The sequence below is a fragment of the Osmia bicornis genome, chromosome 9, assembly GCF_907164935.1.
Source record: "Osmia bicornis bicornis chromosome 9, iOsmBic2.1, whole genome shotgun sequence".
Taxonomy (NCBI): domain Eukaryota; kingdom Metazoa; phylum Arthropoda; class Insecta; order Hymenoptera; family Megachilidae; genus Osmia; species Osmia bicornis.
In genome coordinates, this window is record NC_060224.1 from 1,440,794 (window position 1) to 1,463,729 (window position 22,936).

Below are 22,936 nucleotides of genomic sequence, written 5' to 3' on the forward strand. Positions count from 1 at the left end.
ATGTCAGAACAGGTTGTCGAGGAAGGTATTTTCGCGCTAGCTACCACTGATTGACGAAACACTGACAGAGTATTACCGTGACGGTGCGCGCAAGCTTCGTTTCATAATAAATATTCAAAGCGGACAATGTCGACGGTGCTTTTTGAAAACGCTCTATTATTGGAGCAAGCCGATTGCAATCTCCACGGACCATTTGTGCGGACGCTCGCATCGCTACGGCTATTGTTGTTCCTATGCAATTTCCCAGTTCTGTGCATTTTTAACGATGACCAATATGGGCAATCTCGATTACAGGCCGCCAGGCTTTTCCGACAGAAAATACGTTGTTTCGCGGTGACACGCGTACTTATAACCCACCATCGCTGTTAATTCCTCGTCGATTTTAATTAGAATCATTTCGATGCGTTTAATGCATGCACGATTCGCGCCAGTTAATTGAATTAATTATCCTTCCGAGCTTCAATCGCGGCTGATGGGGACAGGTGATAGCCCCTGGTAAAAACGTCTCTCCCTAGTTTGTTTCCCAATGCTTCCCTCTTCTATTTTTTTTTTTTTCAATTTCTATCCAAATTTCACTCGTCTGTCTCGTCCCCCGTGTCGATTTATAAATTATTTTATTCACGCGCCGTTCGAAAAACGACGGAACCATTACCAGCCACCAGCCCGTCAGACGTGTTTATGTAACTTTAGGATCCGCGGGGCCGAATAACGACCGACGTAGCTAGTTAGACCGTAATTCTATAACGTCGGCATGCACGAAAAATCACGATAACGAGCCGCGTTTTCGGCGGTGCGGACCATCGACAGGTATAAGTGAAAAATGATCGTAGCAGGCTCGAACGATCGTTGGAAATCGATTGCTTCGATAACGAGGGTGTCGCGTTGCATGGCAATCCGTGTTAGCATTATGCACTTTTTCCAGTTGTGATTTTTATGGTGTAAAAATACGTCAAATCACGTCAACGATGCGTGCGATTCTATTTTTTCCTTTTTCCTTTTTTATAACGTTAATAAATCCAGAGAAATGTTTCTTATGGCGTATTATTCGTTTCTTGGGAAGGTATTAATCTACGTTGTTAAACGCAATCGTGGTGGTTGCTGGTCGAAATCTTAGCCGAGGATCGACAATGAAATTCCATTCGGACGCTTAGCTCTTTCTTTTCCTCGGGGACGTACGAAAATTAGGAACATCTGTGACAAAGAAAACGGATATTCGAGGGAATGGAAAGTAGCCAAGTCCGTCGTAGGAACGACAGCCGGAAGATGCGAGAAATTCGGTGCCAGTGGCGGAGAGGAAGCGAGGTGCACACAGCTCGTGCACTTTTGCTCGTGCATTCATAAAGCTGGGTCATTGCCGAGCTGTCGAGTCGGCCTTTCTTGTTTCTGCCGAGCTGCGTCGAGATAAGTAGCAGCGAGCTTTGTTTGTTCAAGCTTCTCCTTTCTTCTACTTCTTCTTCTTCTTTTACCGCCACTTCTCTCTCTTTTTCTTCTCTTCTTTTTATTTATGCGAGAGCGACGCTAGCTGTCCGTGCGAGAAGGGTCTGCCCTCTTGAGTAACAAGACACGGTCGTTACGGTGCATTAATTATTAATACGGACTTCTGGCATTTAATATCCACTTTGGCTTGCTTTTCTTTCGGCTTCTGCTATCGTCGTATTTATCTTGAACGCCTCGCAAATAGCCCTTTCTACCACGCGCCAGATAACGCCGGTAAATTTAATGACCACCGTAAATCACAATGGTTGAATTAACAATCGTTATCATTCTTCTCTTAGTTGTTGGATGGTACACCATTTTAAATTACTTTTTCCATTTTCAGCAGTCTTATAAAATTGGTCTTCAATATTTTAGACCGAAAGGAGTGTGTAGGAGGGTTCGAATAGAAAAGTTTTTGGACTTCTGAATTTAACCCTTCGACAGTCTAATAAAATTAAAAATTGTCATCTTTTGAAGTAAAATTTTAAAGATATTCCATTTTTCTTATCATTTCTGTATTCGATGTTTTACGTAGGTGGGATTTGAAAAGGTGAATAGAGATTGTTGTCGAGTAAAAATAAAACTTCGAGCATCTTTCAGTTCTTAGTACAAGATAAAGAAAAAAGCTGCTATAATAGGGTTTTGTCCTGAGAAATTCTGAACAGTTTTGAGTACCTCCTCGTTTACACAGTCATAATAAAGAAAAGCGAGTGTACGCGTCTTAAATTCCGAGTTTGAACGATAGTTTTATGAGTTTCCCTCAAACTTTCTCTCCTCGATCGATTAAATCCATCAGTACCCAGATCTAAATTCCATTGAGTACTTTACAAGAATACTTACGATAAAACTTCTTACAACGTCAATAATGGAAATACGAAGTAACGTTCCTTTTCAGGAAAAATTCCATCTCATTGGTTATAGATGTACACCCGCGAAGACATTAGGCTCTTTTTTAGAAGAAAAAGAAATGATACAGGGGAAACAGAAATGAGTTGTACAAAGCAAATTTTAAAAAGAGTAATTATTTATTTATTTTTAAGCCATTATTTCTTTCACTTCATTTTTCTGACTAATGTTAAATTTTGCAAATCACAATTTTCAAATGTTATTTTTTTTTTTCAAATCCTTGTTATTTGCTTGCCACAATTCATCAGATCTTTTCTTGAAGGTTCAGAAAAGTCCAACGATGTCGTAGTAAAGAGCAGCAGTTCTATCATTGTTCTTCAGATTACTGCGGTTTTTTGCAACCTCTAGATAGACTGCCGTGGAATTGTTCGATCACTCGTCCCACTCGTAAAACTTATCGATAATGCAAACGGCTTCCACGGGGTGTCTTGGGAAATCGGCTTAACGAATCTCGGTAAAAGACTGCTTTCGAACGTCGTCATAACGAATCTGTTCGTGTGTTGAGGATGCTTTCTTCCTGATACTCCGGAGGGACGTACTTTGGTACTCGCTATTGATAACTTCTCGATTCAAAACACAAGTTACGTGATAAGATGTGATTTATCTTATTATTAAATATTCGAGTAACTGCCGTTTGAAATGTATTGAAGCTACATCATTTTGAAATATTGTAATGAAAATACAAAAGTTAGATATACCTACAGTTTCATAATAAAATAATTTTTAACAAAAAAAAAAATATATATACTGATCGAATTGAGTATCCTCCTCCTTTTCTAAGTCGGATAAAAAATGGTACAATTGCATTTCTAAATAAAGAAATATATTGCCCTCTTCTATAACCCGTCGAGCGAGACGAGTCAGGAGCTCAGTTGTTACCAGTTCTTCAAACGTATCGGTCGATTTCTACGCATTTACTGTCTCGTCTCGTTGGATCGAGTATGTATAATTTTAATTTTAATTCTCAGTTATTTTCAATGGCGATCATACAAATATTATGTCACACAATATTAATTAATAACTTGATAATTAATCAAAACAATCTATCCGTAGCTGTACTTTGAAAAACACTCCTCTCATAAAATAATATTAATCACGATTTATTTACCCACTGATTTCATTTCCGAATTGTTTAATTTTCCCCTTTGTCGTCGTAGCTCGATCATGCTGGATAATTAGCAGCGTAATATTAACGCATTAACGTCCCGAATGAATTTTCCACTGGTGGTTGTGTCATCAAAACGTCCCACGATAAATTGTGCGGCGCCAGAAATACTCGAATGCGAACACGAAATCGTCGATATTCGTCGGTAGATTCGTTGCGAGGGAATTAACTCGATTTCTCATTAATGTAGAATTCCAACACGTAGCGACATGAAAATTTCAAAAGCCCCGACGAGTTCTGTTCTCGGCGTAAGCCTTTATGGCTTGTCCCCTTAAACTTTATGCACCGTTTTCTCTCTGTCTCTCTGTGTTTCTCGACGGTGGAAACGTAAGCAGACGCATTTTAATTAACGATAATTTCAGTCACCGGTTTGCAAATTGGTCCCAGCCAATTCTACGCTGCTCATTTTATTCGCGCTTCTATTTCGACACGTTTTAAACGCGTTGATAGCCAACGACAACGTTATCATGACGTTCAATGGTACAAGAGTATTAACGCGACACTGTCACTTTAATTGATGTCATTAATAATTCCGAGATATCTCAGACACGACGAGGTATTACCACGTTGAAAGTTAATGAAGCGTCTATCGAAGTGTTCATTAAGGGAATTTCACGATCAAATCGTGGTGAGAAAGATTTATTGAAGTCTTTACAACATTTATAATTGTAATTCTTTCGTATTTTCAAACTTGAAAAATCCAATATCAGTTTTAACGAACGTTCCGAAGATAATAGTTTTTACAGTTGAACGTTGAAAAGAAAATTTATAGAACGTCCGGTTTCTCCTTTGTGCGGAATGCACCGCAACGGTGTAGAATGGCAATGGAATCGCGAGGTTGGTCCAAGTATTTTGCTTCTCGTTACACTAAATAAGGTCCCGTTTTTGCGAAAAAGCTATGGGTTAACATAAGAAACTGTGGCTATGGTACGGTATGGTCGTTCCAGGGTGAAAGGTAGCAAACGAGCGTAATTAGACACCCCTTCTCGGTAGCCTGATCGATCGTTTTACCTCTCCTGTTCTCTCGCCGGTTGTTGCTCCACTTCTTCCCATCCCTGATGCCTCGTCCGCACGCTTCCTATCCGTCTCTTTCAGCCGCGATCTATCCGGTTGCATTATACGAGTCAGAGGAACCGGGGAAAAACATTGTCCGAGCGCTAATGACGAAGGCATCCGTCCGACAACAGAACCCTTCCGTTTTCCTCTCTTATTTCTCTTCACCCTTTGCTATCGTCGGCTTTTCTTTCGTTCACGGTCCTAGCTGTACACTCCCAATTAACCGGCTATTTCTCGACCCGCGACCTTAGCGTGATTGTCGTTAAGGGATCCTTTCAGATGAAATTTAACCCTTTTTTTATATATTTCTATACAGTTTCATGTAAGAAATCGAAAGCTTTAGATCTTAATTGAAACGTGATCGATCCGAGGTTCGGGTATCTGCACACTCCTAAAATTTATAAAACTCAATAGGTTTCTATTTTGTAATATAAAATGTAATGTCATGATTTAGGATATTTTGCGTCATAATATTAAAAGAAGTGAATTTTCTGTCACCTGAAATTCCTCAGCATTCAATTGTCACAATGCCAACAATGGCTCACCTTGCATTGAGCTATACTACTGCGATTTTGAGAGACCGCAATAGTAGCCAATGATAGATGTATGCGAATAATGGTTGAGGGGTAATTAGCGTGCTTAATTGCCTTTGGGAAACAGTGATAGTTCTGTTGAGTTAGGCGGAAGTTTGAAGTTGTTGGAAAGACTGTCTCTGAGAACCGTGACAGGACAAAGGACAACGCTTTCTCGACTACCCTCTTGGGAAATATTATACGATGATCAATTATTTATATATATTTGTATTTTTTTCAATTCTCAAAGTATCATTTACTTAAAAGAAATATTGAAATTAAATATTTTCTAAAATAATTTCTTCTGTAATTAAAAATGTAATCAAATCTTGATAGTTCAGTTCTCAATAATTCAGTATTATTTATGAAAGTATTATTTTCCAGAGAAATAGAGGTTTCTCTGCATGCTAGATTCAATCTTAACAATACATGCATTAACCTTCGATTCAGATTCTTGGTAGAATATTATACTAACATAAACGGCTTGTTACACCATCTCGTATCTCCGTAGGCGTTCAAGAAAATGAGAATATTTAGGAAAGAGTCGTCGTGTCGGCAAAGATTTCAGCTACGATCGAACATTTTCTCGGAAGATACGGTGAAGCAGATGAGGGAAACGATTGCTTTTATTGTACTCCTTATCTTACTCTATTTACCCAGCGTCTGGTATCCTTCCAGATAATTTTTTGCACGGGCACGAATCGTTTGTCCCGGGCAGAAGTAATGGGATCGGCGTTCGCTTGATTTCTGTAAGCTGGGAACTCTGCAATCAGCCGTCGATGAATAAAACGAGATGAACAAGAAAACTGATATAATGGAGGAGCAGAAGGGAAACGAATTGAACAAAGAAATTAGTTTCTTTCGTTCGAGGAGCAGAAAACCGAGAGAAAACGCTTCGTGTAAATATTTTCTTCTACCTCGATCCATTCATTAATTAGTGCTCTGTCTCGTGGAACAAATGATCACACTTATTTAAAAAATTTTTTCAATTCTATACTTATCGTGCACACTGTTATACGTTTAATTAGTTTGCATTAGATTTAAATAAATATTTTTATATTACATTTCATACAAAAATCATAATTTAAATAAAAATAGATTTCTAAAATCAGATGGAATGAAAAATATAAAATATTATTTCCCAAAAATATACTATAAATCGTAAAGGGATGATCATTGATTTGAAATCTCAGGTTTTCCTTTTACCAAGCTTCGGGTTAGAAACTCCATCTAAAAATAACGTTTCAAAGTATCTCCATTATAGAACTGCTCTAAATTTCCTTTTCACTTCTGGCACATTACACGTTCCATTAAACTATCACCATCAAACTTCACGAGGAACCAGCGAATGATGATCCGTCCCTTGTCAAAGGATCGTCGACGATCAGAGTCATTGGTCAAACGGCTAATTGATGTAAAATATTCCGTCAGTTAGGCGAAACTACCTGCTGGCAACAGCTTGCCCAGATTGCAGTGTAATCACCCGTTAGATATTATTAGAGATCGAATATGATAGGGTATAAAAGTCAATTTGAAGTTTATAGAGTAAATTACCCTTGATGCATTTAATATTAATGGAGAGATTTTAGAAAGTGGGCGTTTAATGATAGCTATAATTTAAGTAGGTTATGCACAAATTTTAGATGAAATTCTGCTAAACTTTGAAAGCTAACTTTTTATCATTTTCGAAAGCGGAGATTGAAGTTGTAGTAAACTAAAATTACTTGAAACTTCCAAACACGTAAAGCTTTCTTAGCGAAAAGATAAGTACTTTCTTTAGCCATTTTTTCCTAAGGAAACCTACTCTGGTAAAATTTCCAAACATACTAATGAAATATCCAACACGAAAGAAAATTTATTTCTGACCCAAGCTATAAGAAACCTTGATCTTCTAGGGAACAAAAGATAATGTAGATCTGGTTGTGGTGTTAGAACCTAAGAAAAAGGATGAAAAGTTTACGTCTTGACGAGTTCACGCGAGCATGGACGAGCGAATAGCTCTGGGTGCTTTTGGCGAGTGGCCAGCTTGAGTATCTCTCGTGTGTTTGGCAGGATTTGTCTCGGCCACTCTGTCCGTTTCTCTTCTCTTCGTTCTTCGTTCTTCTTTGTTTGATTCTGGCCGCTCGACACTGTGTTTCATAGGCCTTTCCCTTCTCTTTCAGATACTCGACGCGTCTGGGTACGTATGTTTGGTTACGAGAAATGCTCTCCTGCATCTTCAAGTCGAATGTTTGATGGCGTTCTTCTGTTTAAACATGCACCTCTGGCGAGTAGACCAGTGTCTTCGGTTCTGTACATACAGTCTTGTTCAAGTTCCAATGCAACTGGTCGAATTATAAATACGTAAAAGATATATCAGATTTTCTGAGATTTCATTTCAAATTAAATTTTTGCAATTTATAAAGATTATAAAAGCTTTCAAATCACTTATAGGTCCTAGAATTGACAGAAATTGTAATGTAAATTCTTTTTTTATTATAGAAGCTAATTACAGAAATATGCACATGGAATATCTTCCCGTCGAAACATTGGTTATTTTAAGTAATGCAAATTGGTTTCATAATGATTCTGCCATGTATCCATAAATTGCAAAGATACTTAAATTTTCTCGTTTAAATCGGATTTAATCTGTGTGTATTCATGGACTTTCGGTGCGGTGTCGTAATGAATAATGGTCTCAATTTCATTAACATTGTTTCAGAGTTTCTGCAATATTTAGTGCTAACATTAATTGAATTTGCTGTTCAATATTGCTGTAGTATAATTTATAACGTCCCAGACTAAAGAACAAATACGTAGAAATAAAAATTATAATTTATATTTACAGATATTGAAATCAACTTAATTAAAGATATTTCAAAGGTAAAAATTTTTACAAGTTGTCTGTATAGAAAAATATTTTTAAAAGATATCAGAAAATTAAGTATTCATTTACTTAAATCAATGAAGAATATTATGAATTGTATACAATCATATTGTATGATGAAAGCTGGTTTATTTGTAGTATGCATGTTCAACTAGAGCGATAAATAACGAAATATGTCAACCATATATTGTGTAAGAATACCATAAATCAACCTCACATACATTCTCGATTTCAAGTGATGTACATACGAGTTCAGATACATTTTTCATAAGCTGTCTTATATTTAAATCAATTCATACACGTACAATATGAATGGTATGAGAACATTTGAAAATCAGATCGTTCATATTGAATTCAGTTTTCACATTTCCAATATAGAATTCTAGAATTATTTATGTTAATCATAAATATTCTCCTTCTTTAAAATATGGAATGATTTTCATCGTGGAAATAGTTTATTTTAAATAGTATCAAGTATTATACAAAATCACTTGTATCAATCTATTTCTCTAGGAACCATTCATCGTTAGATTATTAACTAGCTTCAGCTTTATAATCATTTAGTTACAAATGTTCCGTTGTAGGTGTTTCGAACTACGAACCCTAACAATAGATCGAGTTTCCAAATACTCATCAATCTGAGCAGTAACCGTATCGAATACAGTTTAATTTCAGTGATTAAACGACAATCGATGCTTTCTATGGGGAAACAAGAATAGGATTACGTAAATGCCATGAACAATCTATCACGTAGCATCACTAACCCGTCAGTAGAATAAATCAATGTTTATCAGACCCCAATTTACAAATATAAATGTGTTCCTTACGGATCCTAAGGTACTCTTTCATTATCGTGTAAAATTGTTGATACGTTCATAGCTGATTACAATCGAAAATAATTTTTTATAATTTTAAATGTCAAAATGCTACAAAATTGGAAAGCTTTTTTTTTATATTCAAGCAACTCTATAACGAAACCCCTATTTCATTTTTCTTGTTCATCGATTTCATCCTTCATAGTTCACTGCACATTATTTTATCCAAACCTCTTAGCGAGCGGATTAGTTCGTTTCTTGGGTTATTAAATTCGACGATGCTGAATTTACCGGCACCACGATCTCTCGCGTAAGATATCCGCTCGTAAAGCGATCGTGCAATAAATTACCGTGTAATGTTTCCGCGCCGTGCCGTTTTAAGAAAGTTCTGCCAAGTCGGCGCAATAGAAAAACACCATAAATTCATATCGATTTCAAGGGACATCCTCATTGGTTGCACAGACGACAACAGTGCTCGAGGACCACCATGTCGTCGTCGAAATCATTGAAGACTAAATTTTTTACACACTCCTCACTTATAAAAAGTAAGAAAAAATTATGTTTGAAAATTTTATCCATGTTTATTGTAAAATTATTAATGTTTAAATAATAATTAGTATCTAATATAGTAGATAGTAATTACATATTATGAATACTTAACAGCAATTGTCAAAATAGCACGTTAACCGCGTATCATGTCTGACGTCTGATTTATTATTGACCTATATCACTTATTCCTAGCTGATAGCAATTCGTCACTCGAATGACAGACGTTCACCATATCTATGAAACCTTCATGTACCTATTTTTATCAATCCTTAAGCATCAATTTGATATGCCATGTCTATTGACATATGTGATATTTTTATATCATAAAATTGTATCAAACTAGTTGATAGTTCTAGCATCAAAATTTAGTTAAACGAAAACTACTTATATGTTGAACTGGAGGGAGGTGTTAAATGACCCACTCGCACTATGGTAAAACCCAACGTCTTAAATGAGGGCTCATAAAAAATAACCAAAGTTTCTCTTGGTAACGTAAGCTCTGTTATAATATATTCCACGAACGTCCCCTATCTCACGGCCTCGTCGATCGTCGAAAAATCCCTGGCTATAATGCACCGCGTTCTCTGCATCCGCGAAATGACAGATTTTCATATCACGTGGCCGGATTCACAACGAACCCCATCGCGTTTTTATTTTTTTATTTTTACCACCCTTCAGCCGTGTGCCGGACGATTTTTTTCTCCTCTCCCATCGTTGTTTTCGCTCAAGCTTCCGTAGTAATTCAATTTGTCACGCAGACGGAAGTTTTGATAACATCCTTCCGCTTGATTTGTACGTTTCATAGGGGGATGAACGATAGAAAAAAAAGAGGGATAAAAAAAAGAAAGAAAAATTTTCTGACCGAGGATGCAACACAATGCCCAGTGGTGCTCTATCGATTTTTGTCCTGGCCTGCTTTATGTCATCGTTACTCTTTCTTCTTTCTCTCTTTTTCTTTTTTTTTCGGCACCGGTAATTGAACTGCAACCCTGATTTTAACGAACTTCCGCGAGGGCATTATTCCAGGTTAAAATAATATCCAGGATGGACAGTAAAGTGCTTGGTATTTTTGTAAAGTAGATTATTCAGCTTTTTAGGATGAGTGCGAGTATCCGAGTCTCGGGTCCGATTGGGTCAAATCGGGTCGGGCCACCCTTTACCATGTTACCACCTTTCGTTTGTATTTCTCTTCCCTTTTTTAGGAGAACGGGTGTAAAATAGTGTGTACCGAACACGGTTTCTCGTTGCACTTGAAAATTACAGTGTTGGAGGGGATCGGTTAACAGCGAATCGAATGAAAATGGAAATGAAATCGAGGTTTCGTTCGACGAAATTTGTTTGAAATCCAGTTCGAATCGAACAAGTTTTTGACTATTTTTCGTGAACACACTGCAATATCGTGTCGTAATTAATTTATTCGGATGATGACGTTGAAGCTTAACAAATAGTAAAACGTAATCCTTTCTGTTTCAGTACTTTTTATAAATGGTGTAAAATAACGATTGTAATTTCATTCCAAGTAATTTCTACCAATTTTTAATAAAAGTAAAAATATTAATTTTCAAATTTTTAGTGGGTTATTTATTTGAATTGTTAAAATTTTAATTCAGATTTTTCATTAAACATAGAATTAAAAGTATTTTGTAGTCTACCCTTAAAATTCATATTCCAACTTTTATTCTTTATTACATATCGTGGTATTATAAAATCATACTCGTATTTTATTAATACGTTATTCTTGCCAATTAAACTTCTGTTTTTATTCCTGATATTTACAATGCTTCTGATTTATAACTTGCAATTCGTCTACAATCGTTGAATATTTGAGGAACGGTAAATGGAGTTTTTCGAGAAAACAAAGAATTTGCATTTGTCTATTTGTTCATCTGGAATGCATACATCATCTCGATTCGTAACAACAAATCACGCTTGCCGGCAGAGAAATCTAAATAAATACGCGCGAAATGAATGACCATAAAAGAAAATATATCGTAAGAAAAATAATTTAAAAACCACAAATAAAAAATACATTAATTAAAGGCCATAAAACTATCGAAGGAGTACAAATAAAATATGGTACCACTAATACTAATATTTCTGGCGTGCAACGAAGACAGAAGAGACGGTAATTGGATGTCGTTTCCGTCAACCTAAAGAACACTATCCCAGCTGAGGAGGCTGGAAGAATCCCTAAGGGAAAGCTTCTCTGGTCGTTGCTTATAGACGGTGATTTGTTGATCGATGTGGTTGGCAGGCGTGGTGCAATGCGGTTATCCTGTCTTTTCTCAACCCTCGCTTCCGGCCTTCCTCTTTTCCCTGCTGGTCCTTACCTCTATCATTCCCCTTCCTAGAATTAGATGGAAAAACAACCGGACCATCCGTATCATTAACCATCACTGCTTTAGCGTAATTAAACTACTACAGTGGTGTCCAAAGTTCGATGGTGTTATGGTCAGGTTTAGCGATTGAACCTGACCGGGTTGGAACAAAGCATGGGTAATTCTACCTGTATCGATTGGAAACCTCGTCAAGCGTGAAATGTATAATCTTCGTCGTCGATAAAGACCTCCTTCGGTTCGATGGAAATTCCTGGATATCGATCGTGATCCAATAGATGCTGATTAACATAGGAATTACTGATGAATAGTGTTTTTATCCACGAATTGTATTCGAGAGATAATTCCAAAATTATTGCTTTAATCATGTATGGGAAATTCAAGAAGAAGAATTTCTTATTCACGATGAAAACGTTTCACAAATTTGTCTTTAATTTCGTGGCTTAACTCGTTACTCGAAGGCTCGCCATTCGTTCACGCTTCTCCTCTTTACCCCTGTTAATCAATGAAAGCTTAACTTCTCCCAGGAGCCGGAAGTCGAATTCGTTCCCTGTCTCGTTTATTGTACGTAATGCGTCTTTGCGAGCTATTGGCTGGAAAAGGAGCGTTGTTAACGTTACTCACTATTATTGTTAAGCGAATTCGAGGCGCAACGGTACAAACTACGCTATGTGTATCCATTTGGAGAGGAAAGCATTTCGTTCGAAAGCGTTGTCGCGATCGAATTTACCGCGTTTTCTCGTTCCCTGTTGCTTTCACGTGCGAGGAGGCTGTCTCGCCACAATGAGCACGCGAATATAATAGATCGACTTCAAGATGAGACGACGTCAGGAACGAGGCGGAATCTCGAGCAGTGCGACAGGAATTTCTATACATCCGGTTGGCAGCCGTCTCTCCAGCAGGATTGTAATTTCAACATTCGCTCCCTTAACCTCCTCCTTTATCCTTCCCTCCAACCAACGATTCACTTTTCATTCCTTCCCTCTCTTTCTACCCCATATTGGAAGGATTTTATGCAACGAAATCATCTTTGCCCTTTATTGTTACCCTTATCGTTACCACCTCGTTCTTCCTCAATGTCTGACTGTAACGTTATCAGCAACCATTTCTACCATTGTCACGAAACTTTTCCAGATTTCCACCCTGAGTTTTCACCCTCTCTCTCTCTGGTTATTATACACGTATATCTTGACGAAAGATTAACAGTCGTTTCATTTCTGTTTTTACGAAACTTCCCTTGAAACCAGATTATCGCCCTTTCGTCTTTCGAGGGTACTCGAAACACGCCCTTTGTCAGGGAGAATTATGACAGCTTTCAACATTCGTGCCGGAATTAATGCGGAAGTTTCGTACGGTGGAGTATCGATACTTGGTCGTAGGATGTTGGCAAAGTTTCCACGTAATTCCAGGTAATGCGAGCTGCATCTTATGCTTCGTGGAATATTTTAAGCACTTATATTGTGCACCTTGTAGTCGTGTTGAGAACGTGGATTACGATCATGGCTTGTCTGCTGCATCAGAATTTCTGATTGAAACGCTGCAGGAAGGTGGAGAATAATTAAGAAAAGGCTTTCTTAGGAAATAATTATTTCGAATTTAATTTTTCATTGAATAGGTTATTCTGTTCAGGAAAATTCAGATACTGAATCAGAATATAAACTATTATATTTGCATTATTATTTAATTGCCTGATAAAAATTGTTGAATGCATGTATTACGGTTTGAATACGTTCACCAAGGGTTTAGTAAAAAGGGAACATATGAATAAGCTTTTGGAAAATGCTTTTTTATCTTCAAAGCTCTCCATTGTATGGAACTAGAAAACATGATCTCCAAAGTGGAGATAAGTGTGCAGGGAGAAGTCTGATGTTGCTCGGGTTAAATGAGGTCGTACGCCACAAAAATGGCTTTTTCGAAATTTTATGAAAATTACAGTAGTGTATCTGATTCGTTGTGTGCTATTTACAGAAAATTATGTTTGCGTGCAATATTTAAATAAATATAACGTTTTCACAGATGATTCCATCATAATATTCTTAATTTAAATTTTAAAAAGGTTAATAAATTTATTTAGCTGTTTCATGAGAAGCTAGATCAAAATCATTTTTTGGTATTTTTATATTTTCTAACTGATGTGCTTAATGAGTTCATTCTTAGTCTTCCCATGGTAAAAATGTCCAAAAGTATAAATTTCAACGCGTTAACGTTTCACCCCCACTACAATTCGATTCACCCTATGATCCATGAAACACTATCTCTCCGCAACTTCCTCCATAGCTTCCGATATTTCGATACGTCGCAAATCTTTCAATCGTAAACGGTGGATGGTGAAGCGTAAAACAACGATGGCGTATAGTGGACCGGGTCTCAGCTCATACGTGTTCTGAATATTTTATGAGCCCCATGCTCTTCCACGAAAATCCGAATAGAAAAACGAGAAAAAGATGGTCCCCGGGAATCAAGGGTATAGGGTCGTTTTCTCGACGAGCCAGGTTGGTGCTTGTTGTTGGAAAAAGCGAGCTGCTATGGATTTGGGGAGGGTTGTTCAAATTGAAAACGAACCGTGGGTCAATCTCTTCGTCAATTCGTTCGAACCATTCGAAGGGTGCGTGTGTATAATAGAATTTACGAAAAAAAAGTTACAGGAAAGTGGTTGTAGCTCGTTCGGACGACGGATTCAAACTTTTTACCAGGGTTCGTCTTTCGTACTCGTTAAACGAGGATGGGGTCGTGGAATGGAATAAGTAATAGGCGAAAAAAAAGAAGGTAACGGACGATGATGCGAGGCCGTGAATAACCGATGCCCTGAAAAAGCCACGTGTGCCAAAGCACCGTCTTAAAAGACGCGTTTACGAGCCATAGAGGATAACCGTTGAAGCGTGCGAGAATCCGGATCAATTGGCCTTCTACGTTGGTCCATTCAGACGCCTCGAACGACGCCGCGACGCCGTTGCGAAAGAATGGACAGTCACGTGGAATGAACTGTGAAGTCGAAGAACTTCTTTTCTTCATCTTCGTCACTATGCGTTGCCTCTTAACAGGGTTCGACACCTTTCGCGACGACTGTGATCTTGTGATCATTCGATTTAATTAATATTCGAATCCTAAAATTAAGGGTATTCGAATGAATTTATATAGCAGTGCATAAGTCCGCACTGAACGTGTTAAAATCGTTTCAAAATATATTCCATTTTAAAAAGTACCATCGTTACTCTTGTTCCATGTAAAAAGGTATCAATAGGTTTAGCTGATGGTGCATTTGGAAATTACTAGTGCCTGTAATTGTATTACACTTGTTCTATATTATAAAGTGCCGTCGCGTCAACGCTGCACTTGGATATTACTGATGTCTGATTTATCGTTGACTAATACTACTTGTTCATAGAATGCTTGACGTTTAAGCACGATAATTGGTATCAAGTTTAATCCTTTTGATGAACTATTTATATAGGCATTTTCTTCAACTCTTTAGCTTTAAATTGATGTATCATAAGTGATATTTTGTGACACTTTGATGCCATAAAATAATGTCAGACATCCCCCTGTGGCTGGGGGGTTTAGAATACAGCCACGGTATCCCCTGCCTGTCGTAAGAGGCGACTAAAAGGGGTCGCAAGAGAAAGACAGGAAAGAAGAATAAAATGTAAGGAAAGAAAATGTAACGAGCAAAGGAAAAATGTAGCATTTTATTTTATACTCCGTGGTTTTCAATTTGGTACAGTTTGAAATGTCTTATTGATTGTTTATTTATATTAATGTCAATGGATGAAGAGGTATAATCCAGTCGGACAGATATCATGAATACCATTTAGGGAAACTGATAGGGTGCATAGGATAATTTCAATATTGGTTATCAAATTAACCCAGCATCAGTCAATATCAATTCGAATTCGATATTGTGTGGAATATAATTCTAACATAGAAATAGGATCAAATAACGATTATATGGACAACTGAAAAGATCTATTTTATATTACTAAATCAATGAAGAAATAGAGATTAGCTCTTTTAACAATGCAGGAATGAATTAAATTAAAATATTATTTTTTTAAAATGTATTTATTTGTCATACAAAATTTTATACATTTATTTTCAAATAAAATACTTCAAAGTCTCGCAATCATTTTCAACTAAATAGCTAATAATTATCTTTTGATACTAATTATGATCTCATATTTATTTCTAAAGAGCTTGTTGCGCTCGACTATTCTGATTAGTGCAACATTTCAAATTCACTCGCGATCAAATAAGTTTGTTAACAATAGTATTATACACAGAAAGTGGTAGCCTCGGTAAACGTTGTGTACAAACGAATCGCAAGCAACGCAAATGAAGCATTTGCTTGCATTTCTAGTTCAAAACCCGTACGGTTTCATTTAGAACATAGAAAACAGTCGTGAAATTCCAGTCACGCTGGGGAAAATTAATCGTTCCCTTTAATGTCCCTAGACGTTAACATTCAACCAAGAAAAAGCATCGCGTATCGTTTTCGAATAACAATGCAAACATATATTGCTGAACACACGAGGAAACAGGGCACATGGTTTCCTGAAATTGGCGACATTTAACCTTAGATCGTGTCATCTAAACACTTCAAATACATAGCTTGATGCAGCGGGGCGAATCACTTATGCGCATGCTTTCAAGGCAGTATGTTGCATTTCCCTGGTAGAGAGCGTAATCCCGGTCGGTTCGATTCGCACGATCGCGCAATTCGTTCTCAAGGAATGCGTTGTGCACCCAGTCTGACTGACTGTGTGGGTGTTGGAGCGTTGGGGGTGCAACGTCGTCTTTATCACCGGCGTAAATTCGATGCTCTCACGGCTGATTTCAATTCGGCTCCCTCCAAAGATATATGCGTCTCGGTTCAGTGATGTTCGACTGGACGATAGATTTGACGTGAATAATTACGATGAGGTATAGGCCTGAAATTGAATCCAAGTATATTTCAAGTAAGTTTGAAATTTTTATTAAAAAAGGCACCACGTTATATTTTTCTGGTTGCTGGTACGTTTTGCTTTGAAGCATGCGAGCAATTTAACAAATCTTGAGTAATTTAGCATCATGGGAACTACAGTTAATATTGGTCAGATGATTAGTATGAAACTCGATGCGAAACATCCAAACTCGATTCGAGTATTACCATTTCACTCTCTAGCTTGCTGTTCCAGCAAGTCGATATTTAGCGTCTGGGGATAATTCTAGAACGCTGATAACTTTGATACGCTTTCATCTGGCCAAAATTTAAAAAAGTATAAAGTTAACCCTTCAATTTTGAAAGAAATAGTGGAAATAAAATATTATTCATATTTTGTATCTAGGAATTTTTGAGTATGCAAATTATAATTAATTCAAATTCAACCGTACTAGAAATACCAGAGAAATTTGTGATGTTCGAGTTATTATAAGTTGTATAATATCATAGATCAAGGGGTTAATTTAACTTTTCCTTAATTTCTCATTATTTTCATCAGCGTTTAAACACTATTATTTTATCAAATAATTTTTCATTATTTTAGCGTTTAATCTATGGACAGATTAATTAACTTAATACACTTTATTCGAATAATACCGTGGCCTATTCTGTAAAGTGACTTTGCAAGATGGTTAAACTGTTAGCTGAACGGTGTACATTTATTTCTTTGAAGGAACATAAATACTGTAGTAATGAATTACTTCCTTATCAAACGAGCTTTTAAATTACATAACCGAGGCATGTTATAACATTGTAAATATGTACTTCTCGCGTAATTATCCTTCGAAGTTGAGCAACTTATACATAAGATTGAAATAAGGAGCATCATTTATACCGAAATGAAATATAAATCTCTTTTAAGTCGTACGTACTCTCAAAGGTACATTTACATTCATTTTTCACTAAGAAATTTGTAAGATGATCTTTTCATAACTAATTAAAGACACCTCTGTTCTGTGTAATACATAATCTACTTAAATCTCTTTGATACCGTATCAAGTTCTTTTCACTTCTTGCATTTTAAAATAAGGGTGCTTAACCTTTTAAAATAAAATCGTCCGCTGTATTTAAAATAGCAATTTCAATTCTCAATTGGAAAATGGCTTTTTCTAACTTACTTTCAATATTAATATCGTCAAAATTCGAATTCTGAGGAATTCCTTTTTATCCTATATCACCACTTATTCAACTTTCTCTAATTAGATTAAAACTAATTAGAAATTTCGTTATTCAATGCTAAACGTAGATACCAAAATTCTTTGAAATTTCTTTCAAGATTTGATTTTGCAATCAAAAATATTGAATTGAAATTGTTGCTCCCTCCATGGTCCGCCGTGAGAGGGTTAAACAAATTGTACATCCTCGATTGATTCCACGAATGTATTGTAACATTATACGGTATAGCATCGACTGAACTTCTGGGTGGGTGTATTAGAATGGCTGAAACTCGGTCATTGATAGGAGCCCGGTAACTTCGTAATATGCCATGGCATGAAACGAGACTTCTCCAGAACGGATCCATTTCGCGCGGTAACAGCTAAAGTCATCGGATCGGTTCGATACACCGGTATCGGTGCACTTTTTCGCGCGACATAACTCTTCTAAATTCTCTTCCGGTCCGGGAAACTTTAGGAAATTCGTGTCACGGCTCGGTGAGGCTGCGGCCGTATTGTACGCCTGCTTGGAACTACTTCTATTGCCCTGTTACTTTTTAAAAATAACATTCAACTCGGTAGTTCTTTCTTTTATCGTCAGAGAACGGCTGTTGTACGTTTGCCCCCCTCTCGTCGTGCACGAAGGTGTACGTTGTGCAATTTTTAATGAACAACCCAACGAACTGGCAAGAATAAGAAAAACTTTAATCTTTCTTTACCTTCGTTTATCTTTGACAAAGTAATTCAACATTTTTGGGGTACGTTCATTACTTTGGAGCAGGTCATCAGTGAAAAAGGAGTCTCTTTCACTACATTCATTATAATACGTTGCATTTGGAGTGTTACATTTCTCTTAAATAATTTGTTGCCAAAAATAATTCTTGAATTTTGAGTTATTAATTATGTTTCAAGTAGTGATTCTAAACTTTTGGCCAATAGTGTGAATTTTTATCACTTAAACGATAATCGTACAGCCCTTGGAAAATTTATCACCCTTATAAAATCTCAATTAACCGAGCCGTGTGACCCAAGTCGAAAGTGTTGCCAACTCTCGTGCCACGTGCATTCCCAAAGGAACGACCGAGACGTTACACAACTAAGCGTTGAAAGCAGCGAAGCAATCGAGTTCTTACGAAAGGTAAGGATCGCGAAAGCTCTTCAGTTTCGGAAAGTTCGGTGTAGAGGTGAACATACCCTTGCAGTTACCGCGGTACACCGGAAGATACCGAAAGGGGGGAACGCAAGGATTCGTGGGATCTGACCTGACCGCTTATCGAACGTGGTTAGCGGTAACAGCCACTCTCGGTTTATCCCTTAGGACACCGTACGTCGTCGAAGACTACCCGACTTTGCCAACGTATTGTACCTTTGTGCCAGTAGAATGCTCTTGTCTCCCTCTTTCCTTTCATTCTCTCTCTTCTTGCGTTTTCAAATGTCCACTCTCTTCTAGGAATATCGATAGGATCTCATCCGATGGGCAAAGAATATTTTAACTCGAATAGAACTTTGTAAATGTAAGTATTATATTTTTGAAAAGGTGAAGAAATATTTCATTCACTCCGACCCGACTCGAGTACCCGCACACCCCTAATTTTAACTAATGAATAAAGGGTATTTCAAGTGAAATAGAATTTTCCAATTTTCCAAATTTCCTCCAAAGCACAACAAGATAACTACCAAATAAATTATTCATCAAGTCTCATCAATCTCCTATTATTCCCTCCATACACACATGGCGAACAGTTTTTACTAGAAAAGCCGTTGATTGGCCACCTCCGGCGCGGAACGTTGTTATCATTGGACGTGGAGTGTTGTGCATGTGTAAACCAATGAACGCAGAGGGAAATGTGGAGAATCTGCACACAGAGCCGTACGTCACGACACGAGACGTCGCCCTGGACAAATGGGATTCGTGCCGTGCCATTGACTGCGCCCGACGTACGGACAGATTAGCGTTAATGTGTTTTGTTACCCTCCGAACTCGGATTCAAGCCCGTACCAACTAGGTATGTGTGTGGATCCACGTGAATTTTCACCGCTGGACGAAGTCGAGACATCGTCCGTGAAATTAGTCGGGCAAAGATCCCGTGACCTTCGAACTTGCTTCGAGGAGGATTCGTTCCGGAAGAAGAGTATCCGGTGCAAGAAGAGGAAAGGCTTATCCGTTATCTGAGGGTATCGCGGGAGGTACACGTGTTTCCACGCGAGGAAAACAACTCCCGAAGGATCGTCGAGTTTAATTGCAGCCGATATTGCAAGCACGACATTTCTATTCTCACTGGCTATCGGCGAAACCGGGATTACCTTGGGTTATCGTATTTGCTGTTTCAGGATTTTTGCGCAGCGACCTCTTGTGAAATTGAAAGGATAAACCAGGGATTTAATGGACTCTCGATGAATCGATGGGCAGAAAATTTGTTGGTATTGAATCTTTCTCTAGTAGGAAATAATTCTTTCATCATTTTTATATTTCTTAGATTCTGATCAATTGATGTGATAGATAGATTCTCTTCAAATTGAAAACTGATAACATACCTATTCCTAAATGTATATTTTCCTTGATTAATTAGTTACGATTATTCTTATATTATGTATTTCTAAAAACTTCATACCGGAATGTTGAACTCGATTTTAATTGAATACAGAATATTGCGTTTGAACTTTGCTTGTAATTTCAAATCGAATATTGTTTCAAACTAATTTTCGTTTGACGTTCGATTCAGATGAAAGTTTATTAAGCCGGATGAAATAGTCCGATTGATGAAAGGTTGCTAGAATTATTGATGGAATTGTTGACGGAGTTCCGATTGGTATGTTATCGATTATTGCTCTACTAGATAACCCAACAATAAAATAAGAAGTAAATAACGATATATTATATAAAGAAAGATAAGAAACAAAATTAATTATAAAGCGACTTGACATACATCTCCCGTGAAATCTTCCCCTTCATTTTATTTCAAGCAAGTCTCCAAACTAAATTTATCATTTCCCCTTCTACAAAGAGTAATCCAAATTCTCGTCGCAAAGTCACGAGCGCTCAGTTTAAAATCACTGCCAGATGAATGAAAATTGCAAATTAGCGTATTAGCGCAACCCTCAAGTAATCTCGTATGCTGTTTCTTCTATTTCTTTTCGTTCTTAATACATGAATAATTTCTGGAGGCTTGTTTCTACACTTAATCCGCTTTCCGTTGGCTAGGATGTCCCTGTTGGGGCTCATAATGAGCCAGGTTTCACAAGGAAACAGGGCGCAGGTATGCGAGCAAAGACATCCAGTAAATTTCTGCTTGAAACTCGCAAATTAACTCACAGCAGAATCAGCCGACGAGCCCGTTCTTTTATTTGTGACATACACAATTTTCCTTCCTTTCAGGAATCTACCACCCACCATGTTTCAACCTCTCTTTTTGCCTGCACGCTTCCTTGCCAACCAACCACCAGCCACCTCGAACCCCTTGAGAATCGTGTAACGAGCCAGAGTGTACGGGAACGAGATAATATAAGCCACGCACGAGCACGGTATATACACCGACGAATTCTTGGCTGAAATTTACAAAGGACCGACGACCGGGAATTAATCTCGCACGAACCGGAAACTAGGCAAGGCTCGCTTCTTCGCTTTTTGTCCCCTGATGTAATACTTTCCCTTGCCCGTAAGTTCAATTTTCTATTTACCATTGTGAGCTTTCCTTCGATCCTCACGAATCTTTACCTACTTGCTTTCCATTATGTATTTTTTATTTTTTTAATCCTTTCACTTTTAAAACAGTACCAATCCTCTAAAAGTACTTTGAAGTAATATCATGGAAACTTCAAAAAATCCTTTAAGGAGATCTATGAATCTTGTTGGAAACTTTTGTATCTTGTTAAAGAAAAATTTCAATGCGATCTCAAAATATAAATCATAAGTCTGGTGAGTAATAATTTTTATTTTTTATTTCAAGACTATTTTAATTCAAAGGTTTTATTTTTTTCATCTTTTATTAGTAACATGGAAATATTGCATATCTTTTATTAAACAATAGCAGGTCATTCAGTTCTGAATAAAAATATAATAAATCTTTTTTTTATTAGATTCTACGAAGCAAAAGGATAACATTATTTTACATCTTTAAGTTCATTTAACAATAGTTCGAGTATTAATCAAGGAAATGTTGATTTAATAGACGGAAAAAGGAAGCTTACAGAAGAGAAAAGGTAAAATGGAATTTTCTGAGCAATTTTAATTTCCTGAGTCGACTGTAATCGATAAATTTTCCGGTTCCTTCCAGGTAAAGGGTATCTTTAGAAACTTTTCACGATCGTCGTTCGAGCTTGCAATATTCGTATTATGCTGTCACCATAAGGGAAAAGGTTGAGAAATTCTTGACTACGTTTACTGGAAATTTCTTCATAATTTTTCTAACGTAAATTGAGATCTGTAACTCCTGTTTACTTATGTTATACCGTGCTGAAGATTTAAAAAACTTCCTTCAGAATAAACTCTGCGGATTGTGCACTGAAGTCTCCTATAATGTCAGCTCGTTCGAAATATTGAAATTCCTATAGACTTTGTAAGCGGACGTGTCTCCAACTAAAGAGAATCTATTAAGGTGTATCCCATGACAATATCGTGCACCGTTTTAGTATTCATGGCACTTCACGTTCCATTCAGACTTTCTCAAACATCAGGAAGTTTGCTTTCCAAAATCAAGAGTGTCCTCGGTAAGAAGCGCGCTGCAACGAAGAATCTAGGAATTTTGTAAAATGTTTGAAGAGAAGGATATTTACGCTTCCACCAGAGATAGATCCGACTAAACAAGTTGGAACATCCATTAAGTTAAAGAAACAGTGAACAGAGTTTTTAAAAATATTTATAATAATGTGTTTTTAACAGAGCAACACAAAGCTTTTCCAGTTTCTAGTATCCAGTGTCGATGTATCATACTTAATGTTAGTACCTAAAGCTTAAAATAGACCCTATCAAATATTATAACTGACCCAAAATAAGTAAATTCATAACCAAGATTTTAAAAATCGAAAATAGCAGTAATTTTTTAATTTTAAGTTACAAAGACAGTGTA

At 37.1% G+C, this 22,936-nt stretch overlaps 1 protein-coding gene and 1 long non-coding RNA gene across 4 annotated transcripts in view; both read left to right on the forward strand.

Moving 5' to 3' along the window:
• The window catches only part of LOC114877504 (suppressor of lurcher protein 1), a 358,815-nt gene that overhangs the window by 278,665 nt on the left and 57,214 nt on the right, over positions 1-22,936 (forward strand). The gene's annotated exons all lie outside the window — the stretch shown is intronic.
• Positions 15,364-21,335, forward strand: LOC114877507. 2 transcript variants are annotated; one of them, XR_003789588.2, is made up of 3 exons: positions 15,364-19,384; positions 19,614-20,291; positions 21,247-21,335. It is a non-coding gene; the product is annotated as an uncharacterized LOC114877507 (long non-coding RNA). The 2 variants fall into 2 exon arrangements; XR_003789589.2 differs by having other exon boundaries at positions 15,364-19,008; positions 19,073-20,291.